Raw genomic sequence first — 22,143 nt, 5'->3', positions numbered from 1 at the left:
CTGCTCAGCCAAGAGCTCACAACCCAGACAGAAAGTTGAATTTAGACAAAAAAAAAAAGTAGCACATGTTGCTATGAGGTTGTGATACAACAGCTTAAAAGGAAGTTGCAAAATTAGCAAGGGGTGAGTGGTGATAGTTTTTTCCTAGTTCCTTGAGCACATATTCTCACAGCATAGCCACACAGATACCACCACTGACCTATAAATCATCCAGGAAAAAAAAAATCATATTTTAAATTAATGAAGGGAGCAGGCTTCATTACATTGTGATGCTTATAAAGCTTGTTGTAATAATACCTATAGGGGTTTACCTTCAGAGCACAGAATGTGCCTGACCAAAAGGAGTTCTATTGAGCTATTTGTATAATTAACGTGGGGATGTTAGTGGGTAGTTTAATCCCCAGATGTATATTTTATTATAGCTTAACCTTCTCCTCTATGACTACTGCTATTAAAACCAGTAGATTTAGATTTAAATCCAAACTGAAAGAGTTGTGGCACTGCTTTCATTTGTGCCTAAAACTTCCAGTGGCATTCTTCAAAACTGAGATGAAATTAGATGTAGCTTTATGGTTTAGGACACACTAATGCATTCTAGTTTCACCTAACACTTTTGGTTTTATCACTACTTGAACTATTTTATTTTTAACCTAGGTCCATGCCTCTTAATCCAAAAAACCACTAGATTTTGTCTAAAAGAACGAAATAAGCAGCCGGCTTAATTTTTGAAATTGAATTTATGTTTCTTGTTCCAACTTGTTTTCAAGTGATGTCAAGGCACAATATGAAAGCCTCAAATCTAACCTGAGTAGAAGGCAAATTAAATGTTAAGAGCCCGAGGAATAAACAGGAAAAGCTGTAAGGGTGGTAAACAAACATCAGAGGAGAGTGGGTGAAGCACACTAAGAAGGAAAACATGAACATGGAATTTGTTTTGGGAGAAAGGAAGGTGTTTTACTTTAAAAGTTGATTGACTTTTTATTTTCTTCTGTAAGGAAATCTTTTGATGGCTCTGAAGAGGTGGTGTTTAGGGAAGATGAGACCTTCAAATACAGTAGTGGTGTGCAACATCGCCACACGTTGTAGAACAGGAGTTCATCTTTAACAGGTAATTAGTAGGGGCCAATGAGATGCAAAGAGTGATTTGGAAATTTACTTTGGGTGTTAGCCAAAGGAAACTTAGCCAGAGGAAGGTGGGATGACTGCTAATGGCTTAACGTTAGAAAGAGCCAGTATCTGATCAAAGGGAGAGCAGGCTAGGAAAGCGTTAGGAGCTTGAGTAGGGATTAGTAAAACAAAAGAGAGTCAATCAGACTTGAAGACTCTGACATTAAATGAGAAAAAGAGTATAAGGAAAGACTATGACCACCGTTTCTTGTGAACTCTGCTCCTCGACTGCACACCTCCATGAAGAGCCTGACTCCCTCTCCTCGATGCCATCCTCTCAGGTGCTGCTGTGGGGTCTTCCAGGCTCAACAGTCCAAGCTTCCCTACCTCTCCCCTCTGGTCCAGTGCCCCAATTCCTCTCCTGAAGACATCCTAGAAACAGCATCAAGATGCAACCTAATGTGTGCAGACTGGGCAGGGCTAATCGCTCCTCTCAATCAGGGGCTTTTCCTTTAAAGAGCAGGCAGCTGCGTGGCTCTCGGCTCTCAGCCGGGGTAAAACCACGACAGGGGCTCCCCTGTTGATACAGTCCTGTGTCCTGCTGGCTTCACTGCTGCTCCTGTTTATCTGCTGTTCACCAGGATTCCCAGGTCCTCGTTAGCAGAGCTGCTCCCCTAGCCAGTCAGTCCTCAGCCCGCCTTGGTGCAGGGATGCTAGTCCCTCCTAAGCGCAGGATGTGCCCTTGTCCTGGTTGAATTTAAGTTCCTGTCAGCCTGTCACTCCAGCCTGGCTGGGTCCATCCGGATGGCAGCCCTGCCATCGAGCGTGTTGCCTGCTACCCCCTGCATCCGGCGGTGTCTGCAGATGTGCTGGGGGCACCTCCCGTCTCCTCCTGCTCATCGGCACTGGGATTCAACAAGGGAAGGGAGAAGGCAGAGAGTGCTGCACACTCAGCAGTTTAAAGACTGGGACCAGGTAATTATTTTTTTAAGGTCTTTTTTGACAAAACATTTTCAGAAAAAGCAAGACAGAATCACAGAATGACTAGGGTGGGAAAGACCTTTAAGATCATCGAGTCCAACAGGATGTCCTGAAATGATAAGAAATTCTGTTTGGTGTAAGAAGCTTCTAAAACCACATATTCAGTAGGACTGAGTGCTGTACAGGCTGTGCAGACTGTGTCCGCTTCAGCCACCAGTGTTACAATAAACAAAGTTAATTTACTTCTGAAATAAAAATAATTCTGTGACGTTCTTCTCACTTTCAGGATACAGTATTCATTTAAATCTGCTAGGTCTGTCATAATCTGTCTTTTCAAACAGCAACACTGTGTTGCTGTGTCTGGCAGCCCCTCTGGTGTGATGCTGGGTTATCGTTCTGCAGGCCAGGTGTGACGTAGTAACGGCCTTTGTGAAATACACAAGGTATAATTCTCCTTCTTTTCCCTCTTGCACAGATTAGAAAAACAGGATGTGAAAGGAAAGAAGTTCAGACACAAAACCAAAACGAAATTTCCAAACCTCTTTGCAGTTCATGAGGTGACCATTCGCAGGCTCTCTGTAATTTATGGTTATTCCACAGCGCTGTGTAAGATTAGTTCAAGTTACATTAGGCTACAGTGCTTGACTCTCACTCTGGATAATCTGACATCCAGCTCTGGGACTAATCTTGGTGTGATAAGCAATTAAATAAGCTTTCTCTTTCCCCCTGTTTTGGGTTTATTTTTTTTCCCCTGTTGGATTAATTTGTGGTGTTGCCTTTTTAACAATGCCCAAGATCACTTCCTGGGCACGTGATGCTACCAGAGTTTTTGACTCCTTTTTCCCCAGCTGCAAGCTTTTTATTTTGTTTCACTTTATACATTGCATACTTCTATAGTTGTCTTACTTTTTAAAACCCACTGTCAAAACAAGATTTGAGCCAGTGGGAACATGTAGAAGTCTGTTCACAATTACTCTGCTGAATTAGAAACCAGATTTTTATTCATATGTTTTAAAATTTATTAGTCAGACTTTGGGCAACAGCAAAAGTCAGGTTAGGTGAAATTCACTGTGCATTGGGAAGGAGATGCATACGCAAGCAACACTTAAAATCACACAAATACAGAATGGGTTTAATTTATATCAGAACAGTTTATAACAGCTTGGTCCAATCAGGGAATTGAACCATGCTATGGTTCAATTGAATCCCATGCTAGATTCCCATGCTTTGGGGTTCAATACATTAGTCACAAAACATGGAAAACAAGTGTCTTGTGAAACAATCAGCTGAAAATAACAGTTCATGGCTCAAATCAGAATATAAAAATTTAGCACTTGAACACAGAATTTTATAAATTAAGGGCTAAAATTACAAATTAAGCTTGAAGGAAACTTTTATAGGAGACTAATCTTTAAAAAAAAACTAAGATCCAGCTTTTAGGTTCTGTCCCCATGAAGAATCCCCCATACAGCTGCCCTCTTACTTTACAGAACCCTAATTATAAATACATAATAAAGAGCCACGATTACTGCATTTCTGAAGGGCTTTTGCATAACCATGTCAGAGACCCAAGAGCTGTTCAGTGTGCTTTTTAAGCATATACTCTGACAGGATAAATCGTTATTCTCTTGCCTTGCTTGCTATGGTGCCTAATTTGATAGACACATTGGAGTGGCTGCTCTCAGCTTGGTGGCTTCCGAGGCACTTTGTTCTCCTCCCACATTGTAAGAAGGAGTCTGAAAAAGTCTCTTAGGTGACAGATTGCCTGAGGCTTTGTTGCAAAACTCAGTATGCCTCTGTCTAAATCCCAGTTCTCAACCTCATGTTTTACTTTTGTGCTTGTTGTTATAAATGACTTTAAAATCCTGCTACAAGCTTCTCTAATAATAAATGCTGAACGGTCCACATATGGTAGACCTTCTCTTGTTTTTGTTTTTCTACTTAATATTTACTGAATACTTGAGGTATGTATGGTTTAAGAGATTTTTATTGTATGTGGCATAGTTCAAGCAGTAGTGGTAGTTTCCAAGTTGTTAGAGAAAGACGTTCTGTTTGATCAAGAACATCTGTTTGTTCACCAGCTGTGCAACTGCGGTCATCCAGAAACCCTGGTTCAACTCATCATCTTTCTACTGACAATTAAAGGCAGAGTATGAGAAATGTAGTCTGCTTGGAGAAGATATTAGGTCTTCTAAAAAGGTTTTCCTTGCTAAGATGGGGAAAATCTTATGATCATTCTAGCCATTGCTCCTCCAGTTCATGACTGGAAGCTAAATTTTCCAATAAATAGGGAAATAAGTGATCTATTTTGTGCAGTCATACTGACCCTCCTTAAGAAAGGTTTCTGTGTTCAAGGAAGTGGCATGTTCTTTCTATAGCTTGGTTCTATCTCAAACTATAGAAACCAAATCATTTACAGTGGAAAATGCATCTACATGAATGGTGACTGGTTTCCTCCCTGAAGAGCCTCTGCCTCCTATTAGTCCTCCAGGTTGGTCAGCAAAGTATTGCCTTCTCAACATGTGAGTGGCAGACATGGAAGAGTGAATGTATTAGGAACAAGTCTCTATGCACTCATTTGAAATGCCATATTTTTACAAGTAGACTTCCTCTCTGAATTCAGCCTTAATCTGTGAGTTAACGGGTTCTCTGAGGTGTTTGTTTCTGTCCACCTGTGAGCCACACATGCTCATCATTCCAGCTGTACCTGGCTGGCCTGGAGGAATGGATTAAAAATGTCATATATCTACTTGAATATTGATGTAGGATTTAATTTTTTAAGTAAAAATTTTAGTTTGAATTCCAAAAGCTGAAGTGATGGTCAGTAGTAGTTATTTTGAAGGTTCTGCTTCTGAAGAGGCAGCTTTATGCTTGGAAATTATTTTTGGCTAAATTCTCTTTATCTTTTCCATGGGACCTAAGAAAAAACATGTTTGTTGTGTTGTAAACAAAATCTGTGATGTAAAACTCATGCTACATGAACCAGTGCATCCTCAGCTGGAGTATGGTGGCTTGGCTTTGGTATTACAGTTCAAGAAAGATGTGGACCCATTAGATAACCATCTGTCAGAAAATGGCACAAGCATAGTTAAATAATGCCTCCTGAATTACTTCCAGGTCTTTTTTATGGTTTCAGATTATACAGTTAGCATTGGCTATATGATCTCTGCTGATATTTTAGCTTTTATATGAGCCAGAGCTTTGCTGAGCTGAGCCCTATGTTCTCTAATCAAGCACGAGGCCAGTTTCCTATGTCTAGCAGAAGCTAAACAAGTCCACAGTTTTTCTTTTCTGGTTTCAGCTGCTTATCTTAGGTTTTAGAAAATATAATTATGGATGGTGATCATTTGTTTCCTGGAAAGCATAATTTTGCTACTGTATCAAAGCTGACTCAGCAACTCACATCTGGTTTTAATGTACTCATGCAAAACAAAGTGGCCACATAATGATCCATCTTAGAGCATGTAAAGTCACAGAATCACTAGGTTGGAAAAGACCTTTGAGATCATCGAATCCAACCATACCTGTCCTCTACTAAACCATATCCCTGAGCACCTCATCTACCTGTCTTTTAAATACATCCAGGGTTGGTGACTCAACCTGCAGCCTGTCTGGGCAACCTGCTCCACTGCTTAGCTGCACTTATGTGGAAATCTTTTTCCTTTTATCAATCTGAACCTGTCCTGTTCCAGTTTATGACCTCAATTTGTTGTTCCTCAGCCTTTATGCACCTCCATAAAGAGCCCAGCTCCATCTCCTCCAAGACTTCCCTGCAACCACTGGTAGGGGCTGCTGTTGGGTCCACTGGAAGCTGCCCCTCCTCCAGGCTGAACAATGTTACCATCACATAACACATCTAGAAGTCCTGTATCCACCCCCAAGAGCCAGTCTGTTAAAGATCTAGTAAATTAATCCCTCAAAACGGAAATGTCAAAAAATTTAGCCTACATTTGGTCAGCAATTTTTATTTTAGAAGATAAAAGTCATAGGAGGAGTGAAAATGCATCTACACATTCAAGGGGAAAACCCAGCAATTTATTTTTTTTTATTATTTTTTAATGGACCTGTCTCTGGAGCACTGTGGTTTAGAAGAGCACCTGAAAGTGGAAAGAATGTACATTAGAACTATGGTCTTTTGAGACAAATTCAGTGCTAACGATTCATTCCTAAAGAAACAAGTTAGCACTGCAGGAGGCAGTAAATACTTAAGAGCACTGAGAAAGAGAGGGAGTACAAAGCAAAAATTGGTCATTACGTGTAGCCAGTTTGCTTCAGTGTACCTACCACCACTTCTGCATATCTACTGGGGGTTCAGTTTAAAAGACACAGGCTCTGTGCTTTTGAGATTTGGCTGAAGGGATTTGGCACTTGCTGAGAGAAGGGTGGAACGAAGCACCTGCACAAGAGGGTAAGATATGATGGTGTTTGTCTGCCCTGTTTTCATGTATGGAAGCAAAGGGCATGGGTGGCCAGGCTCAGCACGTGGCAGGAGGCTGAAGCAATGGCAGGAGCACTTGCAAGGGTTTTGTGCGTGGAGCTTGGGCTGGCAGCGTGTTCAGACCAATGGTTATGAGTGCTACTCTGCAGGCACAAACTTAGAAGCAGTTTGTTAAAACACTGGGTCGAAACTGTTGTTTTAAATGTACCATATAGGTAATGTCAGCCTCACAAAAGGTCAGTGATCATCACTGGCTAATCCATCTTGTCTACGTGCCAGCCGACCAGTAAGCAGCACCCACGACTGATGCAGCTTTATTCCTTCCTTGTCTGCCAGTTAGGGTTTATGGGATGGAGAGAAAATAAGTAATGATCTTTACTTTGCATTTCATTTTAACCACAGAGTGTTTTCTAGTGCTTTATTCAATCAGATTTTAAAATCCTCCAGAGATAGGGCTACAACTAAAACTCCAAGCCTGGCTGGTGGCTACTCCACAGCCCGTTAGAACTTGCTATAATTATTCTATTTTCTAGATTTTCAAGAATTTGTTTTGGAATCCTCTGCAGACTTCTTTAGACCTATTTGTCCCTTTCTTTCACCTGAAACAGTTGTTGAAATTCAATTCCTTTGTAACATAAGGGAATCTGAGCTGTAGACTTAAAACTCAACATTTGAATCAGAAAATATGAACTCACACCAAAACACATCTAAAAGACTATGAACAAGTATATTATATGTCAATTGTTGATGTAAGTCTCTCATTTCCCATTCGCAGTGTCAGGAGGCTGTATCAATCAGTACTTCCAGTCTGTGGACAGTAGACATTTCTCTAAACATGGTGTTTCAAGAAATATTAAGTATTAAAAGGTTAAAACTAAGAAAACAGTAGCAAAAGAGAGAGAAAAAAGTTCTCCCATCAGGCCAATTGATTCTAAGGGCAGGGTCACTGAATGTAGCATTATTTCTCCTGGTCATGTTTCTTTCCTACCAGAGCTCCAAAGTAAGCTAACTGTGTAAGCAGGATTGAAATACACAACCCCCTTGTGACTGGAAGCAGTAAAGCATTCTCCACTTGCGGTTTTCTTCAAATGAGCCTGCATGGAATATGTGTTTGAAAACAGTGAAACTCTTTATTAATCAAGTACTTCACTTGCCATGCCAGCATAAAGTTTCATTTATGTCAAAACTCCCTTAAAAATGGTTTGGAGTAGTGTCTTGTACACAGACCTTCAACAGAAGAAATATTTTTGGAATTGTAAATACAATAATCGAGGCAAATATTTGCACCTTTTGAGAAGCTGCTGTAAAGTTTCGATCATGGGTTACAATGCTGACTTTTTACTTTGGTTTGCTACTGTATGGAAATCGGGAAGGTATGTAGCTCTGCATCCAAACTACAGTGTCAGACAGGCTGTTGTAACTGCTAGAGGAGGCTTTCTGCTAACCATATCTTGTTTCATAAGAAATATGTCACAATAAATGAAATAATACTCTAGATATCCCCATGAGAAGTCATATCTAAAAGGCAACTCAAATGTTAGTACCTGCTCAGTGTTAACTCAAGGCTCTAAACCATTATCTGGTGTGCAAAACATCTTTGAAACTATGGGTAACTGAGTAACTGAAGACAGCTTTAAAAAGACATAACTGAAGACAGCTTTAAAAAGACCCCTAATGCTGTTGAGTTAGCAATCTCCATTCCCAACACCCCACTTTCCAGAACAAAGGCTCACACAATACATACACAGGTGAATGGCAATTTACTGGCTTTTTGTTGGGTTTTTTTGGTGAGTCTGTGAGATATGTCCATGGGAGATGCTGAAGAGGGCATGAGGAGCCTACTGTGGGTGTCCAGCACAAGTACATAAAGTGAGGAGAAAAGCACAGAAAGGAATTAATATTTCCATAAATAAGATTGCATTAAAGATATCCATTACTTTCTATTTCTTCTCCTAACTGGAAACAACCTGAATAACCTTGTGCATTTGGCTGAGCAGTATGATTAGAAATGTTATCAACCCTATGGACAGAGATCCCCAACAGACTTGCTAGCCTGGATTCTGCTCTCAGTAAGCATCGTCTTCCCGTTCAGCGTGCACAAGGGATGGTGAAGCTGCCTTGTCCTGTGACACACCAGGGACCAAACTGTAATTCGGACAGTGGCAATCAGGCTGCTTTACATCCAAAAGACAGCAGCACTGGGACAGGTGTGCATCAGCTAAACCATGAAAGGTTGGTGCAAAAGCACTGAGCTGCTGGGATATCTTATAGAAGCACCAGGGCTCATATCTTCTGTAAAATGCTGCTTAACTGGCATAAGGACAGCAAAGTCTAGCCCTGTGTTATATATATTTACTTGCATGAACTGCTTTCTTTCTTCAGTGGCTTAAAAAAGACCAGCCACTGCTCATTCACTCACTAGAAAAGACCCGCTGATCCTTTGACAGGTACAGCAGAAGTTATTTTTCATTGTGGCATGAATAGTTTGTTTTGTTTTACAAAAAAGCACTTCACACCAAAGCACAGCCAGGAATTATCATTCTTCTTATGCTTGTACAGGTGCACTTTCTGAATTAGGCACACAGACTCAGGCAGGCTCCTAATGGAGTGATGACACTAACACTGCAACAATAGAAGGGGCCTCCAGGGATGCTGGTAGGAATGTGCTTTTTAAGAGGGCTACAACTTAGAGCATTCTGTGAAGCTGACAACGCTTTATACTCTCTGTAGACTTCTCACTGAACAAATAAACATGAGTACAGTAAGCCATATCGGACTGTGAGATTGAAATCTCAGCAGCTTGTGTGGGAAGAGCTTGTAAGAAGTAAATTTTCAACACAGTTCACTTGAAGGCGTGTGCTGAGACATCCAATCTATGATACAGGTCTTCAGCTCATGGCCTGTACCACCGATTCTTTTGTTGTTTTCATCTATATTGCTATTTATTTATTGAAAAGGGGATCTGGACTCCACACACAAACTATGCGTGTGTTTGTGTATGCATATGTTTGAACAGGGTCAAGTGCAGCCATGTGAAAGAAGGAGTCATGGCAAAACTGTTTATTGTGACGTGTGGACGAGAGAGATGAAGTATAAATAGTTGTGTGAGTGGCAGGGGCAATGAAGCCTGGCTTCCTGGGGAGTTAATGCTGAAGGCTGAGATCCCATGTGGATTCACTGGTGTCTAGCAAATGCTGAAGATAACATTGCATTGTGTGAGTGGGATCAATACTGTCTCTCTCTTCTACTCAGAAGCTTATTTAAGCAAAATTTTCAGGAATTGGAAAGCTTGGAGAAGAGAACCCTTCTGATAAATGTACGTGGCTACTGCATTTGAATGCTGTTGGGAGGAATCCAGAGCAGCAGTACCACGTACGCCCCATTTGTTTAGGAAAACAAAACAATTTACTCTCTAATTTAATATAACAAAAAAAATTACAGTAATAATGAAGATGAAAGTCCCCTTTAGACTATCTGAAACTTCACCGTTCACTGCTGATCCTCCTGTCTGGGACTTATTTCTTGTTCATTGCTTCTGCTCATATTCCCATAGAACCAGGAGCCATGGCTGGACCTTGAGATGATTGTTGCACTGAAATGCCTCTGTAACATCATTCTTTTATCCAAGTCTTCCACCCTCTCAGCAGCCTTATTCACAAGCTGCATCTACTTCAGTGTTAACTGTGCAGGCTACTGACTTGCACAGAGTTACCAACATGCTTGAATTGCAGACTTGTTTGAGTAACTTGCAGAACTGCAGCTTTAAATGAGAATTATGTGTAGAACTACCTGGATCACAACCATTCAAATTCAGAGGTACCGTACAGGGAAGTTTGGAGCGAGCTCACGTTCACCAATAAAAATAAGGATTCATACTTTCAGGATGAAACTTGTCTCTGGCATTTGTTATCTTTGCAGAACACCCTGTGTATTTGAAAGCATGGAAAAAAGGTCATTGACCAGATATTTCTGATATGGATGGAAATTGCCATTACTGGCCGTGTTCAGGTATTGCTTCTTAGACCCTTGTTCTCTGGGTGACATTTTGCCTAGTGTCAGTTACCAGAAAGATCTAGTTTTAAAATACTACAGGACATGGCATCCAAAACATCCATTTCCTCTGCAGCTTCTACACTGCATTTCCACCGATAATTGAGGCTAGAGCACATTAATCATACAGAATGACAGTTTGGTCTCCTGTGCTTTTAATTCCAGTCTCAGCAGCCCATTTAGCAGTGAGCACCATCGGTTGTGCTGTTGTGTGTCTCATGCCATTCAGGCATCTTCCTGCAGAGCACAGATAGCAAGACCTACGTGTATGTTGTAACATGATGGTCCCTAGTGGGGATTTCACCTAAAGTAAATGTCTTCGTTTCTTGCTGGAAAGGTCTGTGGGTAAGAGATTCTTGTTCCATATGTATCTGTCTACTTCTTGCATTTTCTCTCTTTTCTTAATCCTCCCCATCCTCAGTTATTGCAGAGAAGAATGTTTAATACATGTGGGGGAATGTCATTAGAGTGATGTGCTGAAAGCATGATTGGAGAGGAAGTTGCTCTCAGTAGTTTGTGGAAGAATGATTTGAAAGATTAAAAAAATTATTTACAACTAATCTGCACAGCTCAGTAGATCACTGAAGTACTGTTTTGTTTGTCTGAGCAGATAGTCAGATGCCTGCAGCTAAGTTAACTCTTCCACGATAGTTAAATGTTATGATTTGAAACACTCAGCAGATCTGACAGGGTACGGCTGTTTTCAAGAGATAGTGCTGATGCAGTGACACAGGAGAAATTCTGGTTCACAGCATTTTGGCCAGTAGTGGCATCATTTCCTGAAGCTCTCACGAGCTCCTCTCCTGGAATAGTTTGCATTCCTTCTGACAAAATGGCAATGTAGGGTCTTCAGTCTGTATCTTCTCTGAGACACAGATCATTAACCATTCCTCCTTGTGTGGTACAGCCACCTTAGCTGAAACTCTCATGGTTTCTTGGTTTTAATTGCATTCTGTCCTCATTACTAACAGATACTTCAGTCCTGCCCATTACAGTGATGAAGACGTGCAGTGTCCAACCAAATCCAACACAAATTCTGTGTTAGCATTATGTATTCCCACACGTCTGTCCACAGTAGGGCAGCTCAACAAATTGCCAGGCCATATTCAGGTGAGGTTGGTCAGGCAGCCTGAAGTGTGTCAGCAGTTGTGTCACTCCCTGGAGCTTCAAGAGCATATTCTGTTTTGAGAGTTCATAATTACAGTGGTTCTCCAGAAACATTTTGAGAAGAACAAGTCTTTGCTCCAAAAGCGGTATTTGGCACTCTGCCTGTGTTGTTTTACAAGGACAGATGTACAATGTTAGGGCTATGCTTATATTCCCAATGGCCATAAATCCCTGAGAAGAATATGCTGATACGATGGAAACACTGCAGATTTAATGGTATATGAATATGAAATATATATAACACACATACATATATATACACATACAATGAGAGAGATTAATATAATATTCATTAATATTTAACACTAATATGCAAATAATGGAACACATATAAAGTAGATCTCTTGATTCTCTGAACATTGTTGTGAATGTATGTTAAGTTTAGATATGTTTTAGAGGAGTCTATAGGAGCAAAGTTCCTCCAGCACAAATTCAAGTCTATTTTTAGTAGAGTTGAATAATTTCCTGCAGCTGAAAAGGACCTAAATTTTTTACAATACAAGCTTGAGTGCCTATGTGTGAGTTACTCAAAAGTGTCGGAGTGGTTTTGGATTATAGAGTCATTGTAGGTCACATGGAATTTCACTCCTAAAATACTTCTGCCCTTTCCAAATTTCTGCCATAAATCCCTAATTACAATTTTTAAATTAAGGTGTAACGTATATTTTGCAAAAATGAGATTAAGATATCCAGTCCATCTTTTTTTTTGTCTCTTGAATCTACTTATTGAATGTGATTAAAGATGTCTTTTTTAATTGCTGGTTTGGAGGCTCATGAAGAAACCCCAGAATCAACAAGTTTATCTGGCTCAGTATATATTGGGATATAATAGTTTTGTTGGTGCACACAGCAAAGTATGGTAGACTCAACATAGAATCCATATGGAACGGCTTCCATATCTCTGTATAAAATACAGTAACGGAGAGATATGACAGACATCAGCAGAACTGTAAGAGAAGAACCACTTATGAAGCCAAAATGTTAACACAGACAAAAGTGTCCTTTTCAAACATTAGGATAATTACCCACCAGATTCAATGTCACATGATGTTACAGTGGTCAAAAGCATAAGAGAGCTCAAAAAGGGATTACAGCAATACGGAAGATGTGTTTAATGAATTAAACACATTGAACCATCTAGAAGTAAATGTCCATTAAGATCCAGAGTTATGCCTTACTGGAAGCCAGGAAAAGAAATGGTGGAAAGGACCGACTTATACCAGTAAGGTTTTAATATATTAAACTTCTTTCACAGTCTGTGCTAATGATTGCAATGGAAATAAGATTAGATGCCGTCCTGATGTGAGTACTATTTATTGTTGTGCAGACATTCACGTGTAACAGAAGTGGCGAAATGCAAACTGTTTCCATAAAGTTCTGATTCACGAATACTGTCAAAGGTAAAGGCTATTTAGGAATCTGAATACTGGCTACTGCAAGAGCAGAAATGTTGGCACTGTCCTCTTCAGGAGCTCTTGGTTTATGGAAACATGAAGAATTATTTTGAACTTTCTATGAAAAGTCGGATATGTTCCTAAGGTTCAGAGTAGTATGACTTTCTCAGCCCAAACTCTCTGAGGACTTTTTTGAGCTATATAACAAGTTTGGAGAACTCCTGCATGTGGACAGTGTGACTCAGAGGACACTTCCTCTTGTATTTGTCAAGCTGTGTTTCTAAATTGAATTCCTTCAGTTCATATATCCAGAGTCTTCTATAAAAAAACAGGCCTTCTCAAAAATAAAGTGGTTTTTGAAGCTACAAATTATTTGTTTTTTAAAGCTTTATAACCAGTCTTCACAACAGCTGTGGTGCTTGACCAGATCCCACATTCATGTTTGTGGGAAGGCTATCTTTTGTTATATTAACGGTGTTTCAGTCATCACTTATTTGGCAGTATTTTGGGTTCCAAGGAAAGGGAAATAATAGATTTCCAATGCAATACATAAGCCTTATTTATATCATTATTAGATAAGATCCCTAGGAGTTCTCACTCAGTTTAGATTCCTATATATCGATCTGGAGAGGTGCACACCTGCGTTTGCTGTGAGAGTGCAGCGAATACAACGATGCTGGATATCCTGGACCTACTGTCTACCTACTGAACAGACATCAAGCCCATATAACATATGTCATACATGTTCCTGACGTGTCACAGGTGCAGAATGGTTTTGCTGCACACACAGTAAGCTCAGCCTACCTGGGATACACTGACCTCACTGTCTCTTCATGTGGGGACTTGACCTGAGCATCCACTGCCCTGTCTGAGCTGTCAGATACCTCTTGGGCTGACAGCAGATTAAAACTAGGACAAGTGCATGAAACTCACATTCACCCTAGACAGAACAGCAGGAAAACAGAGATCATGGTTGGCCATGTTCTGACATTTCTGAGGCAGTTGTGGCAGACATCTCATCTTACTTCTTTCACTTAGCAACCTTCTTTGAAATAAATAGTATTTTCACTTGACACATGGCCTGCTAAGGCGTGGTGCTCAGATGTTGAAATTAGGGCTACAGACTCGTCAATTTTATTTCTCATTTGGGAAATTACAGCTGTCATCTTCACCTCTCAGATGTCTAGTGAAGCTTTTTGATATTTATAAAGTGCTGAGCACATAATTAGTAAAACAAAGTTTGAAAATACTTTATACACTGGTAGAAAGGTACTTTAGAAGAGCACTTTGAAGGTTTCTATTATGACCTTGAGAAGAACAGGAAGGGTCCATGCTACTGTACATCCTCAGTAGCTGGGACACAACAACCATCTCTGTGATCCAGTTCCTAACTCCTGAAGCAAATTTTCTTGCTATTGTGTAGGGACTCAAAATAGGGCAAAACTAATTCTTTTGGTCCCAGTGAAATGAAGAAAGTTAAAGCTGAAAGTTTCCAAGTGAAGAACACTGATGTCACTTTCATCACTTCCCACATGAGTTGGAACAATCTTCTATCCAAGGAACATGATGCTTGCTGATCATAATTTCCGCTTTTCAGAGATGAGCTTCTCCATCTTAGGAGCTTGTACAGGTTGTAAAGGCATGGTGATTCTTCTCCTGAAGCACTAGGACCATATTATGGCAGCCTTGCATTCCTTAATGGGCATGCATTTAACTCATTAAGGGCAGCTCTTCAGTCCATTTAGGAGAAATCTTCCATAGGCTACCACATTTACCATGTCTAAGAAAATGTCTTTGACAAATGCCTATTCTGAATGAGGTTTAGCCATCATAGATCATTCCAATTCATTTTGATTCAGACATGCCTTTACCTCACCTGAAAAATCGTGAATACACCACAGTCAGATTTATCCTCCATGCCGACTGGCTTAGCTTGAATGTGAGCTCTCCAACTTGAAGGGAATTAACACTATTCTGTGTTATGAAAGAAAGTTAACTTTTCTAGTCATTTGTGCAATTGCTGAAGTTGTCAGCTACTCCTACGTATAAGCTTTAGTGCATATTTTAGCTACAGTGTAGTGGTTTTCACTGAGAAGATGGAAATAACATGAGATGTTAGCTTTTCTCCTTGGTTTGAGAACTTCAGGCAGTTCCTTCTGATTTCTTTTTCCTTTTCCACTAGACTCTATAATTGATTTATATATTCCTATTTCTTCATATCCAGACACAGAGAGCTTATGAATGGATATACAAAAGGTAGGTGTGCTCTGTGCATTTCTCCTTCCAGGCAAAAGATTTCCTTCTGACCTCTCACTGAAGCAAAGTTTAAATTTTGCCTGTGGAGTACATCTGCGTGGAACTTTAGGTGCGTAATCTGCCTGGCATTAGGTCATCTTATGTTTTAAAACACTTGGCTTTTAATGTTTTGGCTCAGAAGGAGGGATTTTGATCCCTACACATTTTATAACAGACTTCAAATATGGTCTAGGGAAAATTAAAATGTTACCCATATATGGAAGAAAGTTGTCAGTCTCAGAGCATGTTCTAGATGACTGCTTTGCAATGCCCAGGGAAAAGAGCTGGGAGTAGCTCATTTTATAGGAAAAGTGAAAAATGTGGTTTCTGTAATAGGAACAGCCCACTGAAAACATGATCAAATATTCCCTTTGATGATATTATATTTTAGTTTATTTCCCATTGCCTAACACCAGGCAGTTAGACAATGATGGCTGTCTTACAGGAAACTAGTTGAATGGCTCAAATTTAGGTTGCAAATGTTCAATAGGAAATCCGGTAGCGCGATTTACTACCGTGCATGGTGCCTTTTTGTTCTCTCATATGTCTCAAAAATTGTTTTCTTTTAAAGTTTTCTTGTAAACAAACTGTTTACAACCTGTTTTCAGTTGTTTAGCTTAGTTGTCAAAGTTAATTAAAATATAGTCTCTTCAGCTTACGCATGGACATAATGGAGATTAACCCATAAGTGGTTTGCTTCACTGCCTGGGTCAACCAAGCATAGAAAAGTCCTTTTTTGTTGTTGTTGTTACCTGTAGGAATTGTGAGATCCACTTCTTTTTTTTCCTACAATTATTACTATTTGGTGGTCTATCAGGGTTTACTCATGCGCCAAGTAATACCATGCTGAATTCTTTCTTTCCCAAGAATAAACAAAATGCCTCCTTGTAGTCCAGATTTCCCAGCTGTATAAAAACTGTTGGATGGTTTTATTCGCAGAAATTGTTGAATATTAATTACTATGTTTAGATTTCTTGATACAAAAAGTACACTCTCTGTGGCTGAGATTTAGATCAGAAACCGTCTTTACTGAACTTGTACTGAAATTCTTGAAGGAGATGTTAACACAGCAGACCCATACAAGCAATAAGTGACGCTGATAAGAAGAAACATTTAGTAATCATATATTTTTATTGTGGAACAAATTGAAGCTGTTATCCTTATAGCTGTTTAAATAACACACACTAGGAGAACTGCTTTTTGATCCATTTGTCGATTTTAGTGTTTGTACCGTGCCCATCAGAACAGTGTAAAAAGTGTCTCCAGGGTATGTAAGTGCCTAAAAGCATTTAAGATCCAAACTCAGGAAATGAAAGACCAAACCCCCCCACTGTGATGGAGCCACTTATTTCAGTATGATTTTCTCCAGAAACTACCTGCAATGTGAATAATAAGCCTATGAAAATCAAGGTATTGACACTTCTCAAATATGCTGCAGAAGAGATTTATTTAGTCTTTTTTAAAGGGCCGGTGTGGTCTGACTGTCCCCTGGACCTGGCAGCACGATGGAAGCAAGGCAGGGGCTCACACAGGGTAGGAGAGGAGGCACCATCCAGAAAGCAGTTTTGATCGATGGTGTGAATTCCTGTGCTAACATTTAACTTTTCACTCCATCTCTCCTGGAAGATTGACTAATCCTGCATATTCTTAAAACAAGTATTTATCACAGTGACCAGCAGCTGAATTTTCAAGGTGAGAAGCAATGGAAAATTCAGGAAGCTGTTATTTTGCATGCATATTCAGCCAATAATAAAAGCGAGCTATTCATCATATAACCCAAATTTAATAAAACACCTCCACTTTTTTTTCATTACAACTAATAATTAACAGCTTCCATCATCTCGCATTAGTCGTTATTGAGTGATCAACACTTACTACTGTCTGTTATAATGATATTTACTTAGTGTTGGTAAACATTAGGGTTCATAAATTTTATTCAGCTTCATCTTGGATGAATCTGGCACAAAATACTGCAACAAATAAAAACCTGGGCTTTCATAAATTGTGGATGTTACATCCAAAAATTCCCATTGCACAAGGCAGTAACTTGGCGTACCTTAACCTGGGAAGGCTTTATTGTAGCATTCAGCAAGCTGAGAAATTGTGGCAAGATGATTTAGGACTGTTGTCTGAGTGAGATCTGAAAATATATGAATCCCTTGCAGCGGTGGACAAACCAGAAAATAACAAACACACAGTCTTACTTTAAGGAACAAAGTAGAAAAAAATTCAAAAAAGCAAAAAAAGCACAGTAAGTATTGAAAAGCCCCAACAATAAACCTTAAGCACTTTGAAGTTGTCCACTCTTGTTTTCTATTTGCTCATTTTTTTTGTCATCACTTAAGGCAATTCAATACTGTCTGTGAAAATGTTGCTTTAAGAATGATCGTTTGTTCTTAAAAAACTTCTCCTCATTATGAAACACCCTGAATAGTTTTCAGATTATATTTTATTTAAAAATAAAACCCCAAAATATCAGCACATACTTCTCTGCAGCCTTAGCAATTACCAGTTATAAAAAACCCTACTTATTCAGACATTGCAATACAATCTCCTGATTGTATTTCACGTTTCTTGTGGAGGAACTCTTTTGTTAATGTCTTCATCTTGTTTCTTCTGGGTCGCCTGCTATTATTGCTGTTCTCTGGGTACTTTACCGCTGACCATACTTTTTGTTAGAGTTTAGCCAATCCATCTCACTGCTCTGGGCACTCAAACAGGAGGTGCTTGCAGTACACAAGAAACAGGAGAATATAGGCATGTGTTTATTTAAAAACGTAGACACATCATATCAGGAAGTCATGCACTCCAAAGTGCTTAATGACTGTATACACTGGAACATCATGGTATGATTTATTATTGTGGTATGATTCAATGGATTACTTAATGACTTAGAGACAGGGGCTGAAGTCCTTAATAAAAAAACCCCTATAATTTAATTATTAGAAGTCTTTCTCAGCCCGGGACCATAGCATTTTTACCTGGGGAAACGAGAAAGAGAAGTGTTCCATTGGTTTCAGCCTATTCAGAAGAAACATATTCCTTTTGTAAACCTGCAGCAAAAAAAAACCCCAAGCAAACTGCAAAAGGTGTTTGCTCATTACATGGAGGGAAAAGACAGATTCATGCACTTGGGACAGTGACCTTAATTCTAGTTTAACTCTCATACCCACTGGGGTTTACATATATATATATATATTAAAATCTGTTTTAAGAAAGTGAGTAATGAAGCCTGAATTTTTCTTTTGTAAGAAGCGCAGAACAAAAGATTGCAACCTACACCGTACGTTTTAAATGTTTCCTCTAAAAATAATAATTTTCCATTTATTTAGTTCGTTATATTTCAAGAACTGGGCAAACCCGTAGCAACTCTGTCCCGGTCGGCCCTGTTAGCAGAGCAACATTGGCCTCTAGCGGTCACCCCAAAAGCAGGTAGCGGGTCCTGCGCTGGTACCCAGCGAGGGGAGGGGTGGGAATCAAACGTGCAGGTAGCTCTACGTGCGGGTGGTCCTGCGTGCCTGTCCCCGCACCGCCCCCTCCTCGCCCCCCCGCCCCCGGGAGGGAAGAAGCCGTGAGCTGTGTTGGGGGGTCTCCCATTCGGCCCCTCCTCGGCACCCTCTGCCCGTGGGTGCTGCCACTCGGGCTGTGGGGCAGTTGGGAGCGGGGCTGAGGTGGAAGATGGGAGCGATGGGCAGGCGGAGCTGGGCTGCAGTTGCACAGTAATAAAAGCACCTTCTGCTGCAATTCCTGCATATATCCAGCTTCCATTTTTAATTCAAAATATATACTTTGGAAAAAAAATCCATATTTGAAATCATAGAGGGTTTTTTTTTCGTGGTTTGGTTGTTTTTTGTTTTGTTCTTTTGTTGTTCTAGGGTTTTTTATTAGGGTTTTTTGTTTGCCTTGTTTTGGTCAGGGGTTTTGATTGGTTTTTTCGTTTTGGCTTTTTTTTTTTGGAGTGGTTTTCTTTATAATTGTGGTTCAAATTGTTGAGGAAATACTATATACTCCTTTGGAACATACAGAAAGATAAATACCCAGTGCATACACCCCATGGGAAGGGACAGAGAAGGACATAACCATATCATAAGAAGTGCTCAGGAGGCTTCAGAGGGAAGCTGAAAAACAAGATAGACACCTTGAAGTCACAGGTCATGCAAGGAAGGCACCTCAGTGTAACGCAGCCATGGTGGAAATAGCAGCAAACTCTTAATTGTGATGAGTCCATATGGAAAGTTTTAGAGGTGTTAAGTTTCTAATTAGAGATATTCAGGCTTCAGCACGCTGTGGTGCACAGATGTACAGCTGCTCAGACCCAAATTGAAGCAAGGTAATGTGGGCGGTCATGATAAAAAGTAGAGTTGATTGAAAACATTTACAAATACCAGACAGCCAGGTCAAGGAGAGGCTGTGCCAAAGTAGGAAGGTTTCTTGTGTGCTTTTAACTTCATATTTCCCTCCAGTCTTCCATTTCATTTAGACAGCCGTTGCACTCCCAAACCTCAGGTCCTGCATAGCATTCAGAATGGTGAGTTTTATTAATTTTCTTCATAATGAATTTAGCTCAGAACTTTTGGGCTGAGGGGATGAGATGTGCTCATTTCTGAGATTTTTTTTTTTTTTTTTTTTTTGTTCCTGAAGGCATAGGAAATGGTTGGAGAGAGAGCATAAGAACGTTGGTGTTTGCAAAGACACAGATAAATGTTCACACATTCCTGTTCTGATGGGGAGAGGAAGAGCAGGAAAGAGATTAAAGGAGTAGAGGAGCACAGAGGAGGAGGAGAAAGGAGATTAAAGGAGCCTGTGGATGATGGTGGAAAAAAGGAGCGAAACATCTCAAGCTTGGATATGTTCAGCTTTGTAATGAATCTGTAATATTTGGCAAAGGTGCTATGCCAGGGTTTTAGTAAAGAATTTAAGAGCTTTTCAGTACCTCCAAAACTGATACTCAGACACCTCCAGCTAATAGACATTCAGCCGACATGAGCAAAGGCTGAGCATATTTAACATGAAAGGATGAAAGGAGAAATTGCAAATACATTTTATCAGGCATACTTTTATAAATTTTTTTTCAGGCTTTTGTCTATTTATGAATTAAGAGTTAGACAAGAATTAACAAATTAGACTGCACTCCATCTCCTTGTCATACACCTTGGCACTGGAAATAATATGTCTGGTCACGAGGCTGGAAAAGTTAGGCAACATTTCATTAAACTGAATCCTCCCTGGGAAGAAATGTAAGTTCCACTGCTTGAAAAATTGAAATTAAACATGATGAATCACTTCGTAAATACCTGCAGTTCTCAGATTGACAGGTCTGAGCCTCAAAACCTGGTTCCAGATTCTGTAGCAGAGTTGGTTTAGCCAATTCCAGGACTAAGCCAGGTGGGGCCTCTGTGAAGTTCACCAGTGGATCCACATTTTACTGGATTTGGGGCGGATTTTGCCAGGACATAAACATATAATGTATATACAATCCATCATGGGAGAGAGCAGATAACTGCATGATTTTGTGACTCAGTGATGCATGTTGACATTTTTATATACTTTCTCTTAGCCACTGTAATTAAAGCCACTTTCTGTTAAATGCTGCTATACACTTGTTTCATAGACCATTGGCTAGTCTCAGGCTCCTAAACTGTTATTTCTCCGTCTATTCCTCTTACTCAAACATAAGACCCCATAAATCTGTCGTCTTTAATGTAGTCAGAACTTGTCGAATTTAGAGCTGCATATGCTTTTCCATATTTCTGAGCAGCACTACGATGAGGCTGAGGTTATGAGATTAACTGCTCATCGTCTGGACAAGCACTGATCCTCGTTGGGGAGTCTGCTGTATTTTTGAGAGGTTAATCACAACAGTCTGAAGCCTGTAAAGCAAAGGTGTGGCTTGTAGACAGTGTTTGTGGTTTGAGTTTGCTAGTACTCAGGTTTATGCCTTAGCCTTTGCAGAAGTGCTAAGATTCCTAGAGTGGTGGCTTGGGGTTTGTTTCCCCCCCTTCCTTTTAGTTTTTCCCTTTGTTTTCTTGTCATGGCATATGAATATTTTCTTGGCCTTCAAGTCATCACATGGAGTTCACAGTGTTTCCTCAGAATTTAAGCACATTCAAAGAAGACTGGGTATACTGAAAATCTCAAGAATGTAGCACTAATTTTTCTGAATTATTTGAACTGTAATAATAATTCACTCACTGCAAGATCATTACTATGAATGCATATCCCATAAATGTGGATGTTCTCATATCATCTGCTCATTGTTTACAGTCGTTAAAAACTCAAAGAAAATTAACCTCTTCTGGATTTTCCTGTCCTTTGATAACCAATTTACTTTTTTTACAGATTCTCTGGGTTGATTCCTGCTGCATACAGTAAGTTCACTTGTAAGTTGTTCCTTCAGGGGCTCTGTGCCCTTTAGATCTGCAAGACAAAAGACGATACCGTGTATATCTAATGCTGGATAAACACAGCGAAAGAATGCAGAAATGTGTGACCATCTGGCTGCTTGTCCACTTGAGCACAGGCTATAGGGGTCACTGAGACCCCTCAGAGTGCTATTGATACCGGACCCTGACAGGAAGCACTTCAGTTGGTCCCCACAGGACAGAGGCCAGTGCACTCAGAGGTGTGTTACATCTTCAAACGCTGGAGCTGGTGACAAACCAAAGGAAACTCCTAGCCATTTCCAAATGCTCTTCTCCTTGGTAATAAGCT

This window comes from Gallinula chloropus (genome assembly GCF_964237585.1).
Source record: "Gallinula chloropus genome assembly, chromosome: 7".
Lineage (NCBI taxonomy): Eukaryota > Metazoa > Chordata > Aves > Gruiformes > Rallidae > Gallinula > Gallinula chloropus.
Note: the sequence above shows the minus strand (reverse complement) of the source record.